Below are 19,257 nucleotides of genomic sequence, written 5' to 3' on the forward strand. Positions count from 1 at the left end.
ATTGTTGTTTCTAAAATAAAACAAGCATATATTTTTTATATATAAACCATTGGCCTGGAGTTCAGTTATTGAGTGTGTGAGACCATTTGCTGACTGAGTTTGTACAACAAATGCTTTACACTGTCCTCCGATACTGCCTTACTGCTCGACCAAGCTACCACTTTAGAGAGTAATGTTATATCTAACTTTAGCCTCTGCCAAACCTCTGGGGACTGTGGACTCTGTACACCCTGTACCTATTGGGAAACAGTATATACAGAGCCACTTTCTCACAGGGACCATATAAAAGTCTGGCGTTGCCACAACTATTTGCTCAAGAGCGTTTTGGAAGCACATTTTCTTATCTAAAAGGAAACGGAATGCGACATACTGACTGTATAACAGGCAAGCAGTTCCTCAAAGGTGATAAGTTGTGCTTCAGTTAAGAATAAACAAATTAACACTCACTTGCAAGGTCCCCCTCACTGTCACAAGTTAATCACATTAACTCAGGCAATTGAAAATTGTTTTAAAAAAACACATTAAAGATGTGGCCAAGATGCAGTTGCAAACAGTGGTGAAAGCTAAATAAACAAGCTGGCACAGGCAACGGGAGAGTGGCAACTTGCAGATGACAGAGACAGCTACAAAAGATTGGCTCAACAAAAAGAAAAATAGCTCCCAAAGGTGCGAGCAGTGGAAGGACACAAGCACTTGGGCCATGCTCTAGGCGGGGATCGCATGCAAGAAGAGGGAAGTGCAGACCACAGAAGTGAACAGCAGGAAGCAAGCTCTCAAGAGTGGCTTTAAAAAGCCCACCAATTCTAAGTAATAGGAGGGGTCCAAGCCCACTAACAGTCAACCAAACGTCTCAAAGAGACCGCACATGCGCTGTCTAGGCGAGACCTAACAAGACGACCCCCCACATCTTCCCACTTCCATTCACTATGCAGAGATCCCACTTTGTTTAACAGCGATGTGAGCAGCTCTGCTAGCCTGCGGTTTTTCTTTTTCCTTGTGGTACCTTAAAATTGTACCCCTGCATTGATAAGGCGAAAACCAAAATTACAGGTATGTAAAGGGCAGCCAAAGAGCAAGCCATGGCCTTAGTACCAGAGCTACCATCATGGGAGCTGGAGAACCAGGTTCGAGCCTCGGGGTCGGCTCACCATCCTGTGATTCTAGGCAAATCACTTAATCTCTCCGTGCCTACCAAAAATAAATATGCTCTTTTGTAACGTAACTGATGCTCATTTAAAAGTGCTACAATACCATCGGTTCGAGTTCGCACGATATAAATCTTCAAACAAAAAAAGGATCTACTATTTTCTAGCGTGTCAGCTTGAGATCCCTGACCCCGCCTTGGGGGGGAGCAGCAGAGGTCCCCTGAGTCACAGCGTGGTCGGTCGCCTTTCTAGCTCTGTCAGCGAAGCTCTCTTCAGGTGCAGGTCCTGTGATTGCAGCATGGCTGGCATCGCTGGCTGATGTTTCCTGTTCTCTTTTTTTCCCCTTTACATACAGGATGTTTGAAAAAAAAAAAAGCTGCCTAGAAGCGGTACCGTCCTCTTTGCTTGATGCACACAGCCTAGCGGTTTTCTAATCCTGAGCAAGGCGCCCCGCCCGGCACTTTCGGACACGCTCTCGCAGGACGGCCAGGCTCCACGGCATATTGATGCAGACCCGGGACAGTCGCCTCTGAGCGCAGGTAAGGAGTTCACACAGCTTTGGATGTCCCGCGAGACGTTGCGTGCTTGAAGCGCTGCTGCTTCCACTGAGTGCCTCCTGTGAGCGCGGCTGGGTGTGAGGAGCTCCCGGGATACACACGAGGCGCTCCGCATCCACCCGCTGCCGGGGTGCCGCGCCCAGACCTAGCTGCTGCTCCGTTACCCGGGGAGGCAATGTGCTCGTGCGACTACAGGCAGAGCTGGTCTTGGGCACCCAGTGACCCTTGAAGGGCTCAACCACAAGGGGTCGCTGAGTCGACCAGTGACCCTTGAACGGCTCAACCACAAGGGGTCGCCGAGTCGATCTTTCCCACTGCGTGCCCCTGGTTTCGAGATCCGTCGCCCGCCGGGAAAGGTAAAAAGTTAATTTAATTTACTGCTCCTTGGAACTCAGGGATATGTTCAGGCAGGAATTTATCTAATTGGGGTGAGGAATGAACGGGCTTCAACTCTCTTCAGCGGATAGAATCAAAGAAGAGCAGGAGAAGGGCAACTATCGACGTGTTCCATGTGGGGTGTGAAGAGAACAATTGGTGTTTCGGTACAAGCCGGTGCATGTAGTTTTACTTCGTTATTCAAAACCTAAGATTACAAGTATCACAGAGCAAATTGGTCTCGGTTACTTATTCCTACTGTTTGTGAAACCACTTGAGTTCTGAGTGAAAAAAATCAAGTTCGAGATGGTTAGTCCACCTGTGTATTTATTTTAATAGTTTTAAGTGCTCGAGTTATAAGAAACATCTTAAAGAGGCAAGCACAATTGCGTAAACAATTTCGGAAAGTGGAAAAAAACACTAAGCAGTATGAACATATTTAAATAAACCAACATTTTTGCGTGAAACGCGATTTGTGGAACTGGAGTGCTTTCATATGTTCTGCAAACAATAGTCGCATTAAGTAAATTATTCAGAAAATGGCCGAATAGCCGCATTCTACATAGATAAACGTGGCCTTGGCCTCTTATCCCTCCTCAAATGCAGCGTCCTCTCAGGTCTGCGGGTTACCTCAACCCTGTAAGCTGTGGTTGTTGATTGTATGCTTTTAATGGAATTTAAAATATAGCTCGTCACCAGCTCCATGCACATTACGTATCATTTTACTGGTACACGCAGGAACCCTCTTTCTGGACTCCTTTTAAGATCCCTAAAGTGATTCTTGCTGGGAGAGTTGGGGTCGACCTTTCATTTATACAAAGCAACTTTATCAGGAAGTTAAAACTTCAATCTTTAAACAATGATTAATTCTTCAATAATAAAGCCCAGTAACTCTCTCTTAATGCATTTTTTAAAGTGCTTCCAAGTGAGACACGTGCATAATATTGAAATATCACACAGTGAATGAGGAGCTATATATTCAAAAAAATAAGTATTGATTCCACTACTCAGACAGTGAAAACACAGATAACTTCTCATAATGAGCCCCAAGTTGCAGGATGGAACATGAGTCCAATTGGGCATATTACAATCATTTAATCTGTGCCGTGTAACGTTATTTTATCTCTGTTTTAGTTGAATGTGTGAACTAAATAGTGTTTGCTATTCCTGAGTAATACCGTTTTTTTTTTACCTAAATCCCTCTGTTAGTGGATTTCGTGGGCTGGGTTTACAGTGATTTGTACTTATTTTCGTGGTGGATGTAAGGGGTGGCTGTCCACCAATTTTTTTTTGTCTTCCTGTTTTGATCCTTCAACTAGCGCTGTTTTGGACTTTGGACCCTCACACATTATGTGCTAGTCTTCCTGAACCGACTGAGCGTATGTTGGCCTGTGGGGGCCTACATACGAGCTATAGATGTGCAGCCACGGAGTGGGAGCACAGTTGGCCGTTTCCACCTGTCTGCGACTGGAACCCAGCCAAACCCCTTACACGTTGCTTTGCTTGGCAAGGCTGGAAAACACTTGGGAGGAAATCAAGGAGATAAGACAATTGGTAACAAATAAACTTCTCAAAGAAGCTTTTTTTCCTAAGGAAATTAAGGGTACATTTTCTTCTTCATTAGCCACCTACCTCGTTCAACTTGAGAAAAATTCTTGCTTTGTGCATGCTGCTCTTATCAATACTAGATCGTTTCCCAAGCAGTTGCCTAATTTGAGATCTGATTCTTAACTATACCTTGATTTTTTTGTTCTTGAATGAGACTTGGTTAGGGGAACCTTGAGCACTGTATTTTGAGGTGGACACACATTCCTTTACCACACATGCCTTTACCACACAAGGTAAGTATAGTTAAGGTAAGTTAACCTCCTACACTAATATATATATATATTTTTTTTTAAATTATTTCTTTTTGAGAAGAATGAGACCCTCCAACCCCCCACCTCATTTTAAATTAATTATAAATGTAATTTCTATTATCTGAGACCAATCTTGAGCAAGGGACTGGCCCAAAGTCCAGTTCAAGTATATGTTATATATTGGAAACTATTGTTCTGCCAACAGATACTTAAAGTTGTTTATTACTAAGAGCTAAAAAGGCTTTGTACAAACTAACAAAGCTAACTTATCTATGTGGCATTGATAAAAGGCCTTATTCTAGTTTCTGGAATTACCGTCTTGGTAAATCATTCCTTGCGAAGTTGGGATACCAGTTAAGAGTATAAAGATTACACACAAATCCTGGTTGGGCATTTACCATTATTAGAAGTAAAATCTTAGTCGGGCTTGAAGTGAGATGGAAATGAGTGCTGTGAAACATTAGAACGGCTTTTGTTAGGTTTGCTCATTTGTATGACTGCTGACCGAGAAAGCAATTCAAATTTCACTAGTTGGTCACAAAAATGACAAAAAATCACTTCATCAAGTTGGGTAAAGAGTGTGTGTAATGAAGCCATTACTAGAATCGAATATTCATGGTGCTAGCTCCTTCATCAAGTTGTAAGGTACAGATACCCCATTAGATATTTTAACACTTAGCTTCCTTCTCTAATTAATTAAACCTTTCCATGCAGACAATCTGAGACCTCTGGGCCGATCCCATGTACATGTGTCCCTCGTGGAAGGGAAGGGGCTTCTGAGATTGCAAGTAAAGGTGCCGCATTGGCAAAGTCTATTGACCTTGCCATGTTGGCCTATTGTCTTGATTATTTACTGGTAATCCTCATTACTCTTAGTCCTACTTGTCCTGGACTCACTCATCACATATGATGTATATTCCACTGAAAGAAAACAAAATAGGAAATGCTTGATGGCTCTACCAACCCTCCTGCCAGGGTCTATAACACCATAGCCAGCACCAAGCACTTCCTGACAGACCAAGCACAACAAATGCCTGACGCAGGAAAGGGTGAGTGGGAAATATGACTTGGTCGAGGACGAGTAGGACTAAGAGTACTGAGGATTACCGGTAAGTAATCAGGACTTTACCTCTACGTCCCTCGTCCTTGACACAGTCGTCATGCATGAGGCATACCAAAGCAACCCCCACAAAGTGAAGGCCTTTGGAACACTTGCAGAAAATAAACTAGACAGCACACAGGAGAGAAGCGCACCACAGTGACATCTTTAATGGCATAAAAGAATCCTCGAGGAGCAGTTGGCTCCACGCCATGCAAAACACCACACCCAAATTCAAACTGTCATCCAGAGCGCAATTCAACCTATAATGCTTTATAAAGATAGATTCAGAAGCCCAAGTGCCAGCATGACAGATCTCATCCAAGGAAACCCTGTGAGAGGCAGCTCAGGAAGCAGAGGCACCCCTAGTGGACCAGGCCTGCATACCCAAAGGAAACAGCAAAGCAGAGGCCTGATAAGCCAAGGAAATATTGACTTAACCTAACAACCCAGGGGAAGCCGAGAGGCAGCCTTCCCACGGACAGCCAGTCCAAAAGTCTCAAACAGACTGTTGGGCGAGCGAAAAGCAGCCGACTTGACCACATACACCGTCCAAGTACGCTCCACATCAAGAGTGTGCAACAAATAGTCTTAAGGAGAAGAAGGGGAAGAGTAGAAAGAAGGCGACGGCAACACCATATCCTTAGAAGCATAACATTTAGCTCGTATTTTAGGCAGAAAACCAAGATCCAAACGCAAAATCACAGCATCCTCCACTAATCTCAAATAAGGTGGAGAACAGCGTAAAGCAGAAAGCTCCCCCAACCTCCTAGCCGAAGTGACGGCCACCAGGAAAGCCACGTTAAAAGACAAGAACTTGACATAAACAGACAACAAAGGCTCAAAAGGAGAGGACTGCAGAGCACGCAGGACCAGAGAAAGATCCCAGGCATGCACCGAAGAACAGACAACGGGTGAGGAGAGGGAAACGCTTTGGAACAACTGGGACACTAACAGCCCGTCTGAAGAGGACAAAGAATCCGGATCCCGGACAGGCGCCCACTGGCCCTTCAGGGTAGACAGAGCAAAACCTTAATGGAACCCGTCTAACAAGAACTGCAGAATCTCAGACAGAACAAGAAGTAGAGGACAGACCATGACCAGAACACCGGGTGTCGAAAGAAGACCAATGCTTAGTATAAGAAGACAAAGTGGACCTCCTACGCGTGGCCTGCATCACAGAAATAATGTGGTCAGGCAAACCCTGGCCACCTAGCAACTGCCGTTCAACCTCCAGATCACTTGGGTGAGAGGGACCAGCAGGTCATGAGTGGGAGTCTTCAGAGGAGACCGGCACCAGAGTAACATCCAAGGAGGACCCACCGCCAGACTCGACAACAATGGGAACCAAGAACTCCGGGGCCAGTGAGGCAACACAGCCACCACCTGAGCCCCCACCCTCTGGACTTTCAGCAGGAATGAGGGGAAAGGGAGGGAAGGCATACAGCAACCAGTGGAGGCCACGTGAGGCACAAGGCCTTCACACCCCATGCACTGACTCCAGGAACAAAAGAGGGGCAGCGGAGCATTGGTCCCTGAAGCAAACATGTCCATCTTGGGAGTCCTGAACCTCCGGCAAATCAAACTGAACACTCGGGGAGACAGGCACAACGTCCGAGAGGATGGAAACTTGTGACTTTGGGCATACGCTGCCACGTTGTCCGAGCCCTGGATGTGCTGAGCTGAAATGGACTGGAGATAAAGGTCCGCCCAACTTGCAATAGCACAGGCCACAAGATTAAATGACTGACTGTGAGTACTGCCCTTATGATTCACGTAAGTCACAGTGTTGTCGAACCTCACCAGAACATTGCAACCCAACAGAGGACCCTGGAAGTATCGAAGGGACCTTTCCGCAGCAGACCGTTACTTTCAGTTGGAAGACCGACAGGACTCCAATCCCTGCCAATGAGCCAGCACAGTTCACTGACTCAGAGTTGCACCCCAACCCAACGCACTGGCATCCGTCATCGGCACCACCGGCGAAGATGGATGCAACCACATGCCCCAGGAGAGATTGGAAAAGTCCATCCATCACTGTAGGCTGCTCACCACATCCGGACACACAGGAACTTTTAAGGAGAAATCCTGAACAGAGAAACGAACAAAGTGGTGCAGATGCCACATCAAGGGGTGAAGATGCAACCTAGCCCACAGAACCGTGATCACAGAGGCTGCCATATGCCCCTGCACCTCCATCCAACAAAGCAGGGAAGCCGAAGTCTGAGACTACAGAGCCCTCAATAACGACTGCAGACGTAGGATCCTGGAGGGAGGCAGGAACACTTTGCCCAGAAGAGAGTCGACATCTGCCCCTTTAAAGGACAGCCTGGTGGCAGGATGAAGATGGCATTTCAGAATATTCAGGAGAAAGCCATGGCCACTAGAGTACAAATGGTGTAATCCAGATTCTGAGACATCGAAAGGGCAGAGGGGGCCTTCAGAAGCCAGTCTTCCAGGTAGGAAAACACAGACACCCCCAGGAGATGAAGGTGAGCCACAAGGGGAGCCACCACCTTGGTAAAGACTGGGCAAGGAACGCAGGCTGAAAGGGAGGGCACAAAACTTCCAATGACCCCCCCCCCCCCCCTTTCCAGGTAAAACCTCTGGAACCCCAAACCACAGGCACATGCAGATACGCATCCTGAAGATCCAGAGGAGACCTCACCCAGCTGGACTGAATCAACTGGATCACACGCTGCAGGTTCTCCATCTTGAAGGGTATCTTCTGGCAAACCTGTTCAGGGGCCGGAGGTTGATCACGATCCGGAAGCCTCCTGGGACCTTTGGCACCAGAAAGATGACCGAATAATTGCCCTGATCCCACTCCGACCGAGGAACAGGAACAATTGCCTTCTTCCGAAACAGCTGAACCCCCTCCAACAGGGCCCGCCGCCGCAACACCTCTTTTGGAATCTGAGTCCGCACCCTACCTGACGCTGTGGGGGACAGGAACTCAAGCTGGTAATCCCGGTCCAGGACATTCAGTATCCATTGGTCCCTTGTCTTGAGACGCCACAACACCTGGAAATGGTGCAGCCTCCCACCAACCTCCCGCAGAACTCCATCAGGACCGCCTTGCAATGCGGCATTGTCAGAAATGCTGATTCTCAGGACCCACATCAGGAGGAGGCTTCTTCTGAAACTTCTCCTGGAAACCTCTCCCAGGGCCCTTCTGGTTCCTGAAAAAATTCCTCTGCTGATGAAAAGACTTGGCCGAGGAAAAGAGTGTCTCCTTATGCCGCTGCTGATGACAAAAAGACAAGGAATACTTCCGTTCCTTGAACACCTTGTGCAACTTCTCATCAAGGTCTTTACCAAACGGACGAGGACCAGTAAACGGCAATCGCAAAGTCATGGACCATTGATCAGCATCCGTGTTTCAACCCTTTAGTAGGAAATTACGTCGGGCAGCAATGGACACAATACAGGACAGAGCAGAAGCACGAACAGAGTCAAACGCAATGTCAGAGAGGAACTCAGCCTGACGTTCCATGGATTCCAACAACTCGGGGCAATGTCCACCATCCTGCATAGTGAAGAACAAGGACTTGAAGTTGGATAATAACGACTGCGCCACATATGCACCATACACCCCAGAACGGATGGCGAGATGGGACCCTGCATAAGCCTTCTTCAAAGAAGTGTCAATCTTTTTATCTGCACCCTCCTTCAGAACATTATCTTCAGCCATGGACTGACTCCCCACCAGACTGGCCACAATAGTCACCATGAGTCGACTCCGGAATAGTATCCTCCAAGTTCTGCAAGGGGTACAGTTTAGAGATGAAGTGAGGCATCAATATGCGGTCGGGATCCTTCCACTCCTTCAAAAGAACGTCCATCATGAAAGAATAAATGGGCAATTCCTCAGTAGACTACTTCCGAAACTGGGGCAAAACCATGTCCCTGGACGTGCTGGCAACCTTCTCTTCGGGGTAACCAATGTTATCACTCACATGGGAAAGGATGTCCGGCAACATGTCTGTGGATATATATTTTCCCATAAGGTCTACAGAACCCAAGGAAGAAACATCAGAAGACTCCGAGTTGGAAATATCCGAGTAGAGGTCATGCCCCCCTCCAGAGCGAACACCAGCCGCCTTTTTAGAAGACGTCTTAGCAGACAAAGTCTCCAAAATCAGGTTCTTCAGCCATCCATCATCACACAACATGTGCAGCACTTGCAAGGAAAAAAAGTTGAGTGACTGCTGGCGGTCACATCTTTCTGTAGGCATAACGCATAAATCTTTATTCGGTTAAAATATAATCATAAAAGATGCACATGATCCATAAAACATATTATAAAAACATGAATACATTAAAACAGCAGTGACCTGCGCAGTAAATATTCCCAATTCCATGGCCGCCATTATAGTACATTACAAACCGCTTAAGTCCTAAGAAGAGAAGGGGTCGGAGACACAACAAAAACAAATATCCAATAAATGTCGGTAATCACATAATCGATTGTTCATCTCCCCAATGCATCTTACTAGCTAACATTGCTGTACAAAATACACCATAAAACGAGCATTTACAATGCAATAAGTCTCGCATTTGCGAGTCTTCAAGCCATTGGCACTGTAAATGGCAATGCCTTTTATAAAACATTAAAAGGCATTGTCATTTACAATACCAACAGCGCAAACCTTCGCAAAAGCAACACCTATTTCATTGCAGAGCGTGGTGTCCGTAAAGCGGGCGCTGCACTCCGTATTAAATTAAAAATAGAGTGCCGTGTCCCTGAAGCGGGCAATGCGCTCTAAATCAAAGCTTAATAAAAGAAAAAAATTAAACTGAGCGTGGCGTCTCTAATGCGGGTGCCGCGCTCAGCGTGCATATACAAAAAAAAAGCAGCTGCCATTGTCCCCATCTGTGTCTAGTATCAAAATACTGCTCATCCACTAGATAAAGCCGACCGTGTAACAAGCCAAGTAATAGTTCCAATCTTTATGGGCGGTAACAAATGGAGACAAGGTGGTACTAAGGAGGGACTGACAAGCCACATAATGAATCAGAAGGCAGCCTTTATGAAAGACAATGACACAAAGCCAATCACAAATATGGGCTGAGAGTGGGCGGGGCTGTTAGTGCATACCCTAATGCAGCATGCCTCGCAGAGGGAGCAGGGCATGCGCGCTGCTGCTAGGCTCGACCTAAAAAGGGGTTTCAGGAAGTTCAAGTGGTGAAAGGTGCATGTGTAATAACTTATGCCCATACATGCAGCACCATGCATTTGTATGTAGATAGAATGACTCGTGTGCTATTGTCCATCTTTTATTTTTACTTTTGTAAACTTTATTTACTGATCCAAGATGACGCATATCAATTTAAAATCAGTAAATAATAAAAAGGAAAACATTAAAACAGTTATTTCGAGGACTGAATGGTAAGGCGAGGAACCTTGGTAATGGTGGGGTGTGGGGAAAGAGGACGCATTGGAGTCCAGATATTTAAACTGCAAATGAAAGAGAGCAATAAAAGGCATTCATTGTTGGGAAGCACTTAATGAATCAGGCAAAAGTAGTTACCTATATGTGAGCAGTGCAAGTCATCCAATCGAAAGGATGGTCCAGAGGCAATGCTCCTCGCTGTCACCTTAGAGTAAATTGTACACCTGCAGTTGCACAAAAAGCTGTCTGGAAAGAGGGTCAAACAACCAATTTGTTAGAGTTTCATATTAAATCATCAACTATGATAAATGAATAAGGAACCATCATTTTCTGACTTTAAAGCTGAAACTCCGTTCCGCTTCCTGCTTGCTTGACTCTGAAAGTAGCTCCTGTTCTACTCTCTCACCTATAACACATTTGCAATTGATTGATAGGCTCATCCTACTTTTGCTCTTAAGGCCCACCCTTTGAAAGTTCCTCCCTTACACAGGATCAGGATACATTAAGGCAAATAGTCATTCTCTCCATCCCCTTTTCCCTAAACATCTAGAAACGTGTATTTTCTCACATAAAAGGCGTTTTGAATAAATGGATAGAAGATGACTAGTACTTAACCTTCTCTTTTAAAAGTGCTCAGAGGCCCTTTGTATGAATTGGCTTTGCGACAGATGCGGTGCTGTTTTTCAAAACCGCTTCAGGAAGTTCAAAGCTTCCCCATCACCCTTGGTGTTTCAGATCTGCAGAACGTAATAGGCATCTATGCCTAAGAATTAGCATCTCACGGGAAAACTTTTCACTCTTCTCTATGCACACAGCAGCCTTCCGAATGCAAACAGACAGAGTGCACCTGGCTCCATTGATTTATATGCTTTCATCTCAAGAGGATGGTTGCCAGCAGTGTTGATCAATTCAAAGCCAAAGTGGGATTACTTGACCAGTGGTGTTTGCATCCACCTCGGGGAGCCCTGTCCCCCTGATGGAGAGTTCTGGATGGTTCTTGTGGCATCACAGGCCAGTCAGGATCAGCTTCCCTGACTCCTTTCACAATTCATATTTTCTCTGTCATGAAGCCTACCCCGGGTTTGGAATTCACCCACATCGGGGCCTCTTCCAGGCACTCCACATTGCTACCCTGTGAAATAGCTGGTACCCATCCTCCATAGGTTTTAACTGGAATTCATACTATCCCTCCCCAGGTGTTTGGGTTGACAATTGGCCTCCACCTGTCCTTTGCCTGTGCCAGGTTGGAGCAAAGATTTCATGGACCCTCTGTCTAGGACCACTCTCTCAACGCAGCTCTGCTGTGCCGTGTCTAGCCTCCAGACCCCGACCTCCTCTTTCGGAGGTTCGAGGCTGCTGCCCGCTCCTGCGCCTACTCCAACTGGGACCAGACGACCTGCTACCACCGTAACCTTTCTCAGCCGTTTTCTTTTTCTTAATTTATTCCCTGTTGTGCCACTGTTATTGTGCCCATCTGTGTCTTGCTCTTATTCCACCACTGTTTTTATTTTCTCATGCCTGCCTGTTCCATTCGCCGCTGCGGCCCCTTCCCCCCCTGGAATTCCCCTGCTCCTACCTCCCAGCCTCTCCTCCCTCCCACCTCCCCTACTTAGTGGTGGCCGAACAGACGTCATCGCACCTCACGCCATCGCCTCAACAAACTACATACTCATTGGAGACCTTAACTTCCACCTCGACAACCCCTGGGACCCCAACTCCACTATCCTTTGTGACAACCTCGCCAGCATCGGACCTAAACAACTCATCAACACACTGACCCACAGAGCGGGACACACCCTGGACCCCCATCTTTGTGGCAGGAAACAGCGTCCAATTCAGCCACACAACGCAGCCGCCATGGACCGACCAACATTGCGTACACTTCGCTATCAACAAACCCAAGGCACCCAAACCAGCCCCACGCCCACCACAAAGGAACTGGAGCAAGGTTACCGACGAGCAACTTAACTCCACCCGCACCTGAGACAACCACACCTGGGCACCCGACGCAAACGACGCAGCCAGAGAACTCCACACCTGGATCTCCAACTGCGCAGACGAGTTCGCCCCGCTACGCAACCCCGACAGACAACGCCCCAGGAAAGCCGCCTGGTTCACCACCGCTCTCCAAGAAGCCAGACGCACCTGCAGATGCCTGGAGAAGAACTGGAGAAACACCAAGACAACCGAAAACCACACCACCAACAGGGATGCCATGACAGACTACCACAACCAGATCAGAGCCACCAAGAGGAACTTCATCCACAACAAAATCCTGGCCAACCCCACAAACTTCAAGGAACTTTTCAGTGTCATTCAAGAATTCACCAACCTACGCAGCGAAGCCACAGACATCACCCCATCCCAAGTCCTCTGCGACAAACTTGCAAACTATTTCCACCTCAAAAAGATCAAAACCCTCTACGACAACTTCATCGACCATCCACCAGCCCCCCTCACATCTACCACAGAGCTGCGGCCACCATCGCACCTGAACTACAACGCACCATCAACACCACTTTCAAAACAGGCACCTTCCCAGACAACTGGAAGCGAACTGAAGTCAGACCCCTGCTCAAGAAGCCCACAGCTGACCCCACCGACCTCACTCAAGAACTATCGGCCTTTCTCGCTCCTCCCCTTCGCAGCCAAAGTTGCAGAGAAAACAGTCAACAGGAATCTGACACGATTCATTGAAAAGAACGCTGTCCTCGACCCGTCCCAATCCGGATTCCGAAGCAACCACAGCACAGAGACCGCCCTACATGCTGCCACAGACGACATCCGCACCCTTCTGGACCAAGGTCACTCCCCAGCCCTCATCCTACTCAACATGTCAGCGGCCTTCGACGCCGTCTCCCACCGCACACTAGTCGCCAGACTACATGATACAGGCATACAAGGAGCAGCCCTGGACTGGATCCGATCATTTCTCATCGGAAGAAGCCACGGGATCGGACTCCTTCCCTTCCTCTCCGACCCCACGAAAATCACCTGCGGGTCCCACAAGGTAAATCACTGAGCCCCAACCTCTTCAACATCTACATGGCCCCCCTCGCAGCCATCGTCCGGCAACACGGCCTCAACATTGTATCCTACGCCGACGACACCCAGCTCATCCTCTCCCTCACCAAAGGCCCCACCACTGCCAAACTCAACTTCCAGAAAGGCATGCAAGACGTCGCAGTCTGGATGACCAACAGCTGCCTGAAGCTCAACGCCGAGAAGACAGAAGTTCTCATCCTCGGGACCACCCCTTCTGCATGGGACAGCACCTGGTGGCCGACCGCCCTCGGAAGCCCACCTACCCCCTCAGACCACTCGGCATCGTACTCGACTCATCACTCACCATGAACCGACAGGTCAATGCCGTCACCTCCAGCTGCTTCAACACCCTCCGCATCCTCCGCAAGACCTTCAAGTGGATCCCCCCTGAGTCAAGGAAGACAGTCACCCACGCACTCATCCCCAGCAGACTGGACTATGGAAACGCACTCTACGCCGGCATCAACAAGTCCCTACTCTACAAACTCCAGACAATACAGAACACCGCCGCCAGACTCGTCCTCTGCATCCCCCGACACAAACACATCAGCCAACACCTACGAAGTCTCCTCTGGCTCCCCGTGGAGAAAAGAGTCACTTTCAAAATCCTCACTCAAGCCTACAATTGCCTACACAAATACCTCAACGACAGAATCAACTTCCACGTACCCAAAAGAAACCTCCGATCTTCCAACCTCGCACTGGCCGAAACCTCGTGCATCCACAGAACCAGAGCAGGCGGAAAATCCTTCTCTCACATTTCAGCCAAGACCTGGAACGAGCTACCAGCAGACATCAGACGTGCTCCCTCCCTGAACACCTTCAGGAAGTCCCTCAAGACCTAGCTCTTCAGCTAAACAGATCTGCGGACTCCCACCCCCCCCCACCCAGTGCCTTGAGACCCTCACGGGTGAGTAGCACGCTTACAATTGCCTGATTGATTGATTGATCTTCCCCGTATCCCCTATACTGCCATAGGTCATTCTGGATACTGTCTGCTGGGTTATATGATCTAAGTGGGAACCATAAGGGATGTGGGGGAATGTGGAGCTGACAACTGGCAGTCCTCCCCCCCCCCCCCCCCCCTTAAAGTGCAGAGCTGCATGAGACTGTTAGGCTATCGACAAAACAGATTGCTTATTGCATTAGGGTTTATTAAACCATGTACCCTTTTAGGTGACAAGTCCTCTGTATTTTATAGGTCAAGCAATAATATCGCTCGAAATGTAAACTATTGGTACTGTTCAAATGATGGTGACTGATTAATAAGGGCAACCCGTAAATAAAGGTGAAATACATAAGAACATTTCAACAACATTAAGCGTTCCAAATAGCAGTGACCTCCTTCAACCGAAGATGAATATACTTTCAGAGAGGCAAGGGAATACGTTTTTGCAAAAATGTTATATACCTGAGCTATATTCCATGAAATGTAACCGAAAGGAAGTTGTGATTAGCATTTCATCTCTTGTATCTTAATGACAAAAGCAAGAAGTTGCAAGAGGAAAAAGTTTTAAACGTTAAATAAAAAGAATATTCTTTAAACCGTGTGTAGGTAGCAGTGAAAGCAAACTTGTATAGAATCCATAACCAAAAGAAAAATTGAATTCTAGTTAAAATGTGAAAAGAAGTTAGACTGTCAGGATTTCAACCTACCAGCAGCCAGCATTGGCCAATGACTGGATACACTGTAAAGCCAAATAAAAAGTGCTGGTTCTTCATTTGATGTGATGATGGGCCTGTCCACTGCCTTTTAATGACATTGATCACTCTGCTACACGTGATCACAGCTACACTTTGTGCATTCCCTCTAGACGGCCACAAACACAGGAAGGTGAGACTCATCTACATTCTGGGCATTCCTCTCCACTTACACTTCAATAGGTGGTGTCTGTCCACATACAAAGCACTGATTTAACCCCCGCAGATAGCCTGGCAGACAGGACTGGGTTAAAGGGGAACCATGTGCATTTCAGAGAGCCTCATTGAAGTCACCTCCTCCATTTTAGTCACTTTGGGGTATGAGTACTGGGTCTCTGACCACCTAAAATCAGACACTTCTGGATCTTAAACTGAACCTCTGTCAGAAGGACTCAACAGAACTGCTTTTTCTGCTTGTTGCCCTGCTACCTGATGCTGCTACCTGCTGCTCCCTGACTCTGCTGAAAGAGAGCTGGACTCTGCCTTCCCTCCAAGTGATCTCCAGGGGCTTGCTGGTTTGCCTCCCTGTTTAAAAAGTCTCAGGGCTATAAAAGACTTCAATCCCCCCTACGCCGCTGCTGGACTCTGCAGTCTGTGAGTCTCGTACCCCAGTTCCACCCAGGATAGCACATCACCTGCTGGTCAGCAAAAGGGGCACTTCAAAGGTCTAGCACTCCGGTTTTCGACCTGCAGCTACAAGCCAAGAGGATCAGCTCCCTACACCAATCAAAATCACCGCCTCTGTCCCTGAAAAGTCTCCGCAAGCGCGGAAGAAAGCCCTTCCAGCGTGGCTCACTCGTCAATGCACTAGGAACCGGAGCTCCCCCAGAGATGTTGCATCAGCTTGGCTGCCCACAGTAGCAGAACCAATGCTGTGCGCCAACGTAGGCAGCTCCGATTTGAGGAGTCTGATCGAGGGGGTTTGCCGCATCTGTGCTTTCCTTTTGCATTGGACTACCGGCTCAGTCTCGAGGACAGCCTAGCAAGGCCCATCGCTGCACCACTTTCCAGCTGGGACGTCCCAGTGATGTGTGCCCCAACCTACGAGGCTGCCACCCCGCTGCTTCGGAGAAAGGTACTGTGTGTGAGAACGGGACCCGCAGGGTCCCAGTAGCCGACCTGTGCTCTCTGAAATTACCCAATTGCACTGATCCCAAGGGACCAGTGGAACCCTTTTTTTTTTTCTAAGTGCCGCTTTGAGCACTGTTTTGGCCATGAAATTGCAAGGAAGTAATAGTGAACACTCCCTATTTGAATTTGGGTCGTTTCTCCCCAAATAATGTGACCCCCAGTTAAGAGTTTTATTTTTCTATACCAATGTGGAGTCTCTTTGTGGTGTTTTCACTTTATTACTATAGCTACGTGTGCACAAATACTTTACACATTACCTCTTACGTTAAGCCTGACTGCTCTGTGCCAAGCAACCAGAGGGTGAGCATAGGTTAATTTAAGTGTGTGGTTTACTGACCCTGAGTAGGATTGCAGTTCCTGCTTGCATTGGGTGCATACCTCTGCCAACCAGACACCCATTTTCTAACACCTTTACACCACAATAAAGCCATTGAGGTTGCTAACTGGCTTCCCCATATTAGTGTTAGGAAAGAGTAATTATTTTTAGTACAAAACACATTCTCGCCAACTGTGAACACGGAACACAGTCTTCTTACATGAGGTGTGAGATTCCTACTTTGCATGAAGTTAGTACAAAAAGAGTCTTCGGTAGGTCCTTGTCTGACTAGTGAGCTACAGATGAATAAGATGACTAGTAGTTGTACCCATTATCTAAATTTGATTTGTGGACTCTAACCACTATCTTAAAGCGAGACCGGTTAACCTTGGCCATAACCATATTTGGAGGTAGGTAATATATTTTACTATACCTATATAAATTTATAAACAGACTGCAAACCTCTGCATCCAGGATTGTGGCTAAGTACCATAGACTACAGGACGAGGTGCAAGTGTTGTCTAAAACTGAAACACTGGTGCACAAGTGCGTTCATGCTCTGCCTCACCACACCTGAGGAAAGTACTCCCTCTAAACACCCCAGTAAGACGACTAGGTTCAGAAAAAAATGGTCTGCACGAGATGCAGAGTTTTAAGAGATTAACTAGAAGTGGAATGTCCTTTTTTAGGTCTGGCATGACAGTGCTGCTCTTTTTTTTTTTTTTTCTTATGTGATCAATAGAAAGAGCTAAAAGAGCTTTTAGAAGAACTCTTTGTAGAGGGATATCTGCTTTACACACAAGTTGATTTATTGGAGTAAAGCCTTTCATTGGGCTGAAGTTGTGTGCTTCCACTCAGAAAGTACTTGTACTGCAAATGGCTCCTGGAAAGCTTATGCTTACTACTACAGGACAGAGTTGACTATGGCGACAAGCTAATTATCAAGGATATAGGCCTGATCTGTTCAGTCTAGAAAGTTATGACTAAGCCTGTAGGCTTTAGCTGTGATATATTTATTGTGAAAAGCATATGTTGGAGACAATGGGAATTAACAGTGGATTGTCCTTATACAATGTAAAAGCCTGTGGACAGGTATTTTGTTATATGGAATCTCACAGTTTATTGTAGTAGCAAGGGTTCTGGTGTCACCCACTCTAACAAGGCAAACACAACAAAATGATGGACGGAGTGCTGAAACTTTTCAACTACTCACCCCCAGTCAAGAGGCCTGGGAGTGGCTGAAAAGTTTCAGCACTCCGTCCATCATCTTGTGTTTGCCACGCTCTCTAACAAGCCCTGGAAGTAAAACAGTTGCAGATTGATGATCCATGCTATCCCATCACAGGAGGTATTGTATACTGTTTTGGCAATTTCATTTTTTTATGTCTGGTCGCTGCCTTATGGGAAAGCTTACACTCCATACAGTAGGATTGAACTGGTTCTAATGACAAGCCTATGATGAAGGCTAAATGGCTGATTTAGTTAATAGGTAAAAATAGGTCAGATGTCATATGATCTGTTTATCGTGAAAAGTTACGACAATGCCAATAGGCCTTACATATTTATTTTGAAAAGTATGTTAAAGCTAGTAGGAGTTTATGGGTCAATTGTTGTATGGAATTTATAGCCTGTAGGCAGGTATTGTCGCTTATGGAATATAACAGTTCAACATAGTAGGAAAATCTATTTATGAAGTAAGACAAAACAATTTTACACAATAATATTGTTTTAATCAATCAATCAATTGGGAAAGTCAGCCAGTCTCAAAAAGAGACCGAAGTCTGAAGTTCAAAGTTCTGGATTACAGGCAGTGGTATTTATACTGAAAAAGTCACAAAAATCATGGGTTTCAAATTCCTCCATGATGCAAATAGCCTTCTGGGCAGATAAGATACTGCCAAAACAAGTAATTGTGTGTGTCTCCATGTTTAGAAGAAGCCCCCTTTTTTTGGCTTAGTTCTCAGAATTAAGATGAGATTCTCAGAATTAAGGTGAAATAACATAGAACCACAGTTTGGGTTTTCTGCATAGTGAGTGATTAGCTCTTGTTTGACGTTAATGGGCCCAACCTAGCCTATCTGACTTTAACATATTCTCAACAGGGTTGTGCTAAGGCAGAATCCGCCCTTGTTAACACCCTGTACTTGATGCTCCATGATAGTGCAAAAACAGTTTCTACTGTTGGCCTCTCGTTGTTTAACAGATAGAAGTGTGTTGGCCTTTTTTGTGATATCTGTACTAATTATTGATGTCCTGTCAAGATTGAATCTGCAAAGAAATACAATCTATGTATGTCTTTCAGCGCAGCTAAATTGACCATGCAAATGTTATGTGTGTTTCCTAAAACTAATGTGCACTTTGACCTATTTCTGCAGAAACCCCAGTTAAATTTTCAGCATGTGTATTAGCCTAGGTCAGTTCACTACTTTCAAAGATTTAAAACTATCCCTCACCTGAAATGTATATATTGTGGTTTTGGTTCCTATCTATGCCAAACCTTAGGGTTTAATATTTGCAGTGTTAGAATCTTTTTTAGGCCCTTTAAGAGGGACTTCATTTTATTTTCCAAACTGTAAAATTGTAAATATTTAAAATGTAATGCTGTATGCCTGATGGTTGCCTTGTGGGAAAGT

The 19,257-nt window shown here is 46.4% G+C and overlaps 1 protein-coding gene across 3 annotated transcripts in view; it reads left to right on the top strand.

Moving 5' to 3' along the window:
* Positions 1 to 1,395: 1,395 nt before the first annotated feature.
* The window catches only part of LOC146812058 (CMP-N-acetylneuraminate-beta-galactosamide-alpha-2,3-sialyltransferase 2-like), a 447,618-nt gene continuing 429,756 nt past the window's right edge, over positions 1,396 to 19,257 (top strand). The window contains exon 1 of one of the 3 annotated variants that reach the window (XM_085619063.1): positions 1,396 to 1,684. The gene's annotated coding sequence lies outside the window, so the exon portion shown is untranslated. Of the gene's footprint in view, positions 2,059 to 19,257 lie in introns of all 3 variants that reach the window. The other 2 variants (XM_085619064.1, XM_085619065.1) reach the window with 2 other exon arrangements.

Source organism: Triturus cristatus, chromosome 7 (assembly GCF_964204655.1).
Source record: "Triturus cristatus chromosome 7, aTriCri1.1, whole genome shotgun sequence".
In the NCBI taxonomy this organism is placed as follows: Eukaryota; Metazoa; Chordata; class Amphibia; order Caudata; family Salamandridae; genus Triturus; species Triturus cristatus.